The sequence below is a fragment of the Lonchura striata genome, chromosome 8 (genome assembly GCF_050655825.1).
Source record: "Lonchura striata isolate lonStrDom1 chromosome 8, ASM5065582v1, whole genome shotgun sequence".
NCBI classification, from domain to species: domain Eukaryota; kingdom Metazoa; phylum Chordata; class Aves; order Passeriformes; family Estrildidae; genus Lonchura; species Lonchura striata.
Genome location: NC_140710.1, coordinates 18,038,427 through 18,044,985, shown reverse-complemented (window position 1 = coordinate 18,044,985; position 6,559 = coordinate 18,038,427). Strand labels below are relative to the sequence as shown.

Here is a 6,559-nt window from a genome sequence, read left to right as displayed (position 1 = left end):
TGCTTGAAAAAAGTAAGATGTGAACTATTGTAAATAGTAATGAATAACTGAAAATCTTGCTTTGCATATCTGTAAAGCTCTGAGTTAAAAAGGATCTCAGATCATGCTTCATAAACTTTAATTGAGCTGCCTATATCATGCCTATGACATAGGAAAAGATTACTTCCTGTGTTTTATAGCTAAATGATAGCAAGACAAATGCAGATGCAAATCTTGCCCTCAAGCAAATGGTCACAGAGTCTCCTCATTGCCTTACCAACAGAATACTACTGAGCAAGCAGCACTCAGAATTTATTGCATAGGTAGGAAACAAGAGGAAGATGCTCTAGCCTTTGCTGCTGAAGACCAAGGATCTTCTCCAAGGCACCAGAGGAAACAAACAGGAGCCTGGTAAAGCAGGAGGCAGAGTTCTGCAGCTGTCCTCCCCTGCACTGTACCTGTTCCCATTGAAGTCTGAGGCATCTCCTGGAGCCCTGCAGCACAGCCTCTGTCACTCTGCATGGGCAAGAGTGTAGGAGACACTCGTGTGAAGCACAGCCACTGCAAGTGCAGTGCAGAGCTCATTTACACAAAACAAGAAGTAGGTAGCACAATTAGCTGCTGGCAGAGGGCTGTTCTCAAATTCACATGAAGTAGAAACCTGCTGTCTGTAGTGCAGCAACTGGTCTGAGCTGAGTCCTCTCAGTGGTCACCCTTCTCTCTGCTGTCCAAGACACTGTTATCAACCAAGCCCTAATTTCACCTTATGAACACTCTTGCCAGGAGGACAGCACAAGACTGATATGAAACAGGACGCCCAAGCGATCACTTATTATTCAGATTCCAGTATCACATAAACCCAGATTAGCAAAGTACAAAGGAATGATTTTGCTGCACAGGATGGCATTAAGTGGTCAAAAGAAACAAGTAACAGCCTCACTGGGACAACAGCATTTTTCTATTTCAGGAAAAGAATAAATCTCAGGTATAATCAGGAGTAACAGGACAAGTGTGACAAACAGCAGGGCATGAGGCATTTTACTGGGGAAGAGAAGCACATTATTTGATTAGTGGCAATTTTCAAGACATATGACTGTGAGTGGGTTTGGCTGCCTCTCATAAAAAGATATTTAAAAATATTTTTTACTAAGTTAACATTGGTTTTGCTTCGTAGTGGATGCTCTATTTAGTGTTCCCTTTCCAAACATGCAGGGCAACATCCTTGATTCTCCAGCAAATCCTTGTTTCTTCTTGGTTAAGCTACCAAGAAACAAAAGTTTCCAATCTCACCAGGAGAAATCACTTGGATTTGCTGTTCAGCTCACCACAAAGCCATCTTCTGTTCAGGCACTAGTTCCAGACAAGGACATAACTAATGCAACTGCATTGTTTTGAGCCTTTTTGCACATGTAGATGCTCCTCGAGTTCTGGTATTCAACCCTGCCAAGCCACCAATTGGTTTTCTAGGATTCATGTTCAGCTGTTTATTCTGCCATTTTTGGACCTCAATACCTCTTCAGCAGGAAGATTTCTGTGAATGGCCAGAGGAATTTTTAAACTCCAAATAAATAACTTGGAATTTCAGTTTTTCCTGTATTCTCCAAAGTTCTCCAAGGCCACATACTGTCAGGCTGGAGCACTATCTCTGACTGAATCTGTCTGAAAAAGCAGATCACGTGTTGTCTCCAAGTCACTCCCGTTCATTCTGGCAGAAGGATTTCTGACCTGGGGAAACAGGCATTTCTTGTTGCTGCTGAGCTCATTTTCTCAGCATGTGCATGATAAGCAGGAAAGCAGATGAACTCTTAAGAAACAAAGATACTTTTTTAATGCAAATGTTTCTAGAAACTCAGAATAAAGACAGGGAAATATGGAAAATATAGGCTATATAAGCAGAATTGTTCTTACACAAAGAAACATTTAGTGAGACTTTCCATAAGGCAGCTGCAGCCCTGTGAAGTCAGCAGAATTGTAAAATTACAACATTCAGTGTTTATTGTTTATAATTAGTGACTTATCTCTCCACTTTGACTTCAGTGGCCATATTACTATGTAGGAACCCAGCTCAATTATCCTCATTTACGGATATTTTGAAAACTATCTTCTCCTAGACATTATAATTCAAAATGGCTTTGTGTGTGTGTATAAGTATATTTAAAGGTGGCAATATTATGGGTAGGATACATAAAATTTAACAATAACAGCTCTTTCCTAAAAGTGTACCTAAACATTTTCTGGAATGAAAGTTTCTTGTTCATTATATTTTTTAAAGAATAGATTACATTACATTACACAGCATCTCAGTGATGTGAAATGCAGAACCAAGCATGCAACCTTCTGATGCAACCTTCTAATGGGCTCCAGTAGAAAGCCAAGTTAGCCTGGCAATTAAAGACTACACATGAAGAAGCACCTGAACCTCTTTGGCAGAGAGAAAGAGCTCAGAAAGTGCTCATGGTTATGGGAAAAAGGCATGTTAGAGTGTGACACCAGGTTGAGCTGAGATGGCTCAGCCCCAGAGACAGGGCACAATGCGTGGCACAGATCCCTTCCCAAGCTGGGAAGCCCAGCTGTGACAAAGGTCTGACACTGCTGCCAGGAGAATACTCAGCAAAACAGCTTTGTTTTTACAAAGCTTTGCTTTTGACTCTTTCAATTTTTTTTTACTTCAGAATGCTTTAAACCATAAAATTTAAAAATTCCCTATGAAATGAAACAGCTTGAAGAAATGCTTTGCAACATGAGCAACCTGTTTTATCTCAATAAAAACGAGCTGTATTCTGGTTTTGACCTTTATAACCTCTTGCCATAGGAAACCATACCATGCTGAGAAAAATTAATTCTCTTTTTAGCTATGAAGTTATTTCTCCTCTGAAATATCAAAACAGGTTGAGGATGGGAGGTTTGGTTCTTGTAATTTTCTTTTTTACCCGCCCAGAAGGTCAGGTTCTGACCATTAGGAAATCCTTTCTGGTGTGATGACAAGTGGGGCTGGGACTGGAAGGCTTTGCTGGCTGCATGCCCCAGTCTGGGTGGGTGGGACTTGCTCCCATGCACCTTGCAGACCACCCCAGCTGACAATGAACATGGAACAGTTCTGCTCCTTTTCGCCTGGACCTAGTTAGAAAACATCTGAGATGGTCTGTGTTGAAAGGCCACGATCTTATCACAGAGAGATCATTGTTGCAGGCCCTTTGCTGATTCCTGGACAATGAGATTAGCACCAGTAAGGCTGGGGAAATTCATCTGAATAAAAAGGGACACAAAAGACAAACAATTTCATGGAAAATTAAATCCCTTGGTTAAACAGAGCAATGAGCCGCTCCTCCCGAGGTGGAGTGAAGTCAGGATGCTTCTCCAGCCTCCCTGCTGCAGGAAGAGGTGGGGAGGAAAGAGTGGCAAAACTACAGCCCCTATGGCATGGGGTACTGTACAGGCAGGATCCTAAACAGCTGCTCAGACTGGGCTGAGCTGCATGTGCTGTACCCTGGCCACAAGCACGACTTGGGAACAGCCTGGCAGCTCTGTCTGGGACACACCTTCCCTGGAGCCACACTGGAATAACCAACCTGGCACCTGGGGATCAGCATCTTGCTGGCAGCAGTGTCACTCGGGCTCCTGCAGCTGCAAGAATTTGAGCATATAACATTTTGAGCATGTAACAGATATAAAGCCTATGCCTTATGCTTAAGGATATTTATGTGCCTACAAATTCAGGTCTTAAGACAGAAAAGTGGGGTGACATTTTTAGAAGCGCTCAGCAGCGATAAACTTTGCTTGTATTGAGGTCAATGGGATTTCTTTCTACGTGTCTTAAACGGGAACTGAATTAGGTCAGTGCCGAAGTGCTTTGTAAATCAGACCTGTGTGGTAAGCAAAGAGGTACAGTGTTTTCCTTGCTTTAATGGCAGCTTAGGGACATCTCCTCCAATGCAGTGCAGTATGAAGTCCCTCTTCATGACAAAGGCACTATTATATCTGGAACTCCAAGGTAATAGTGTATGTGTGTACAGAAAAACCCTTTTCTATGAAATACCCTTAATAGGTTACAAAATTATGTATTTGAAATTTTAGGATATTATGGAATATATCTATTTCAGTCTCCCATTTAGAAATTCCCTGCCTAATTAGGAAAAGAGTACACCTGCACTAAGACCAAGAATGAAAAGCCATCTTTCAAGAGAGCAGTCCATTTGCACTGGAGAACTATTAACCACTAAAAAGTCAGGAAGGTTTGGAATAGAAGAGTTTTCAAATCCTTACCTTGAGCAAAAGTCCCAGTGATGCTACACCAGAGTAAAGGATAGGAAACAAGAAAAATCATCAGAAAAAAAATATTTATGGAAAGATTAGACACACAAGTGTGTGTTGAATATGCATGCACAATTGCATGCTTAATTTGCACACCCAATTATTGCCATTGTGCATAAAATTGAATAATTACCCATGAAAATAAATGATTATGGTTATTTACTTCCATAATTACTTGATTTGCACATACAATCATGGTAATTAGGCACACAAATTAGTCATCACACAATTGCATGCCTAACCTTATTAAGAATGAGAATCAATGCATTTATTTTAAATTGCCTTTGTCCAATTTGTACTATTTCTTTTTTCTAGCTGGATTTGGAATGAATATGTTCCAGGGCCAATCTTCCCAGTGTGCCTCTGTCCTGATGCCACCCCTCAGGCATCAGCAGAGCCCAGAGAATGTCCCCATGGTACAATCCTCCCTTTGTGAACAAATCATACAGGAAATACTATGAAAAAGGGAAAAAAAATCAGTCAAAGTGTGACAAGAATTTGAGAATAACGCACTTTTCAAGTTGTTACTTTCAATTCAGGAATGCAGTCAAGAAAAAAATGTCTGAGACATTTGGGAGGAAGAAATGTGTTGTGTTATAGAGGAAACAAAACTTTTTTTTTTTTTTCATTGAAACTTTAAAACATGTAAGTACTACAATTAGTTAGCAGAATGTTTTGGAAAATCTAGAAAAATTATTACATTCATTTTATAGGCAAAGCCAGTTAAGACTAGATATGTTAAATGCCCAAGCTTGCATCAGTTCTTTGCTGTACTCAGAGAAATAAAATCCAATTTCAGCTTCTAGATTTGTGATTTCACTTATTAGTCTGAATGTCTGCCCCTTGTAGATGTCCTGTCTCCAGGAGCAGTAGGTGAGGATGCCTTTATTAACTTTCCTATAGATCACATTTTGCTAGGAAACATAATAAAAGCCTGGGGAATTAGTCAATAAAATAGTGCTGTTTCTCTATCACTTAATAAATGCCTGGGTCCTGTGGTTGGAACTTTGTATGCTCTCCAATTAAAAAGAACAAATATGAGAAAAATACTGGCAACTTGAAATATTGAGCTGTTTCCTGTTTGTTATTGGAGCCTTCTTGAGTACAATTTTCTAATAATTGGACCAGATGGACAAGGAAAAAAAAATTAGCATGACAGTTTAAACAGAGTCTATTACTATATAGAAAGGATCATGCCTGACAGATCTATGAATCTCTCTTCATAAATCAGTAAAAGCTCTACTGCATCTGCATACAATCTATATTTTTTCCCTACCAGTTTTGAGTTAATGCCAAGGTAGTTAATGCTGGAAGAAATATAGGGGTTAAAACATTTTGTCCTTAATGTATCTTCCTTTTTTTTTTTTTCGTTGTTGTTAATTATGTCCCTTAATTTAGTTCTTGGTTAATGCACTTTAGAATGAATTGTATTTCTTGTAATTGCTTTATTATTACTTGACATTAGACCTTCTGTTAAGCAATCAAAATGGTATGGCAGAAAGAGAAGGAGGGAAAACGATCAAGATACAATGAAGATGAGTTTACATCTTCAAAGCAATCATACAGTCCCCAACTGCAGGAGAGAACGGAGAGCAGCTGTTTGGTTTGTTGGCTTGTGATGAAGTTTTGCTTTGAGCCATGGCGGGTGGGACGTGTTGCCAGGCTGGCACTCCTTGCTGGGAGCTGATCCCTCACCTTGGGGAAGACGTGGCCCTGGGTCAGGAGGCTCACGGGGGATGCAACAGCCCCGTGCTGCTGCATGAGACTGTTTGAAGCACCCTCAGAAGTCAGTGGCAAAAATGCCTTAATAAAACCAGTTAATGCCATTAGACAAGAGCTCTCTTCAAATCCCTTAAAATATTAGGTGTCAAAACATGCTTGAAAAATATAGTACCTTTGCAACACAGGCCCATTAGTATTTTATAGATAGTAAGAGCTTTAAGACTCCCCTATCTTAAATCCTAGGGAAAGCCATTTAATAGAAATAACTCAGGACTTCCAAAGTAAACGTTAACACCTCTTGCTAGTTTAATTCTTTCACAAGGCTATTTTTATAAATCACAAGTAAATGATGGTTTAGAGTGTCATTGCAACCAGCCTGAAGTTAAGTCATGAAGACAAACCCAATCCCAGGAGGTATTTTAACTTTAAACCATTCATTCTGCAGCTCATGGTCCTGGTGTAGCCTGACAGCCTAATTCCACGTGCTGATCGAGTGCTAGTCCCAGGCAGAAAAAAAGTATTTATTTACATGCATAAGGCTACTTAA

General features: G+C 40.0%; 1 long non-coding RNA gene across 1 annotated transcript in view; it reads right to left on the bottom strand.

Annotated features, from left to right (window-relative positions):
• Positions 1–919: 919 nt before the first annotated feature.
• LOC146766762 (uncharacterized) overlaps positions 920–6,559 on the bottom strand; it is a 31,933-nt gene continuing 26,293 nt past the window's right edge. Inside the window, exon 2 of the long non-coding RNA XR_014957091.1 lies at positions 920–1,704. This is a non-coding gene — a long non-coding RNA (uncharacterized LOC146766762). The remainder of the gene's footprint in view (positions 1,705–6,559) is intronic.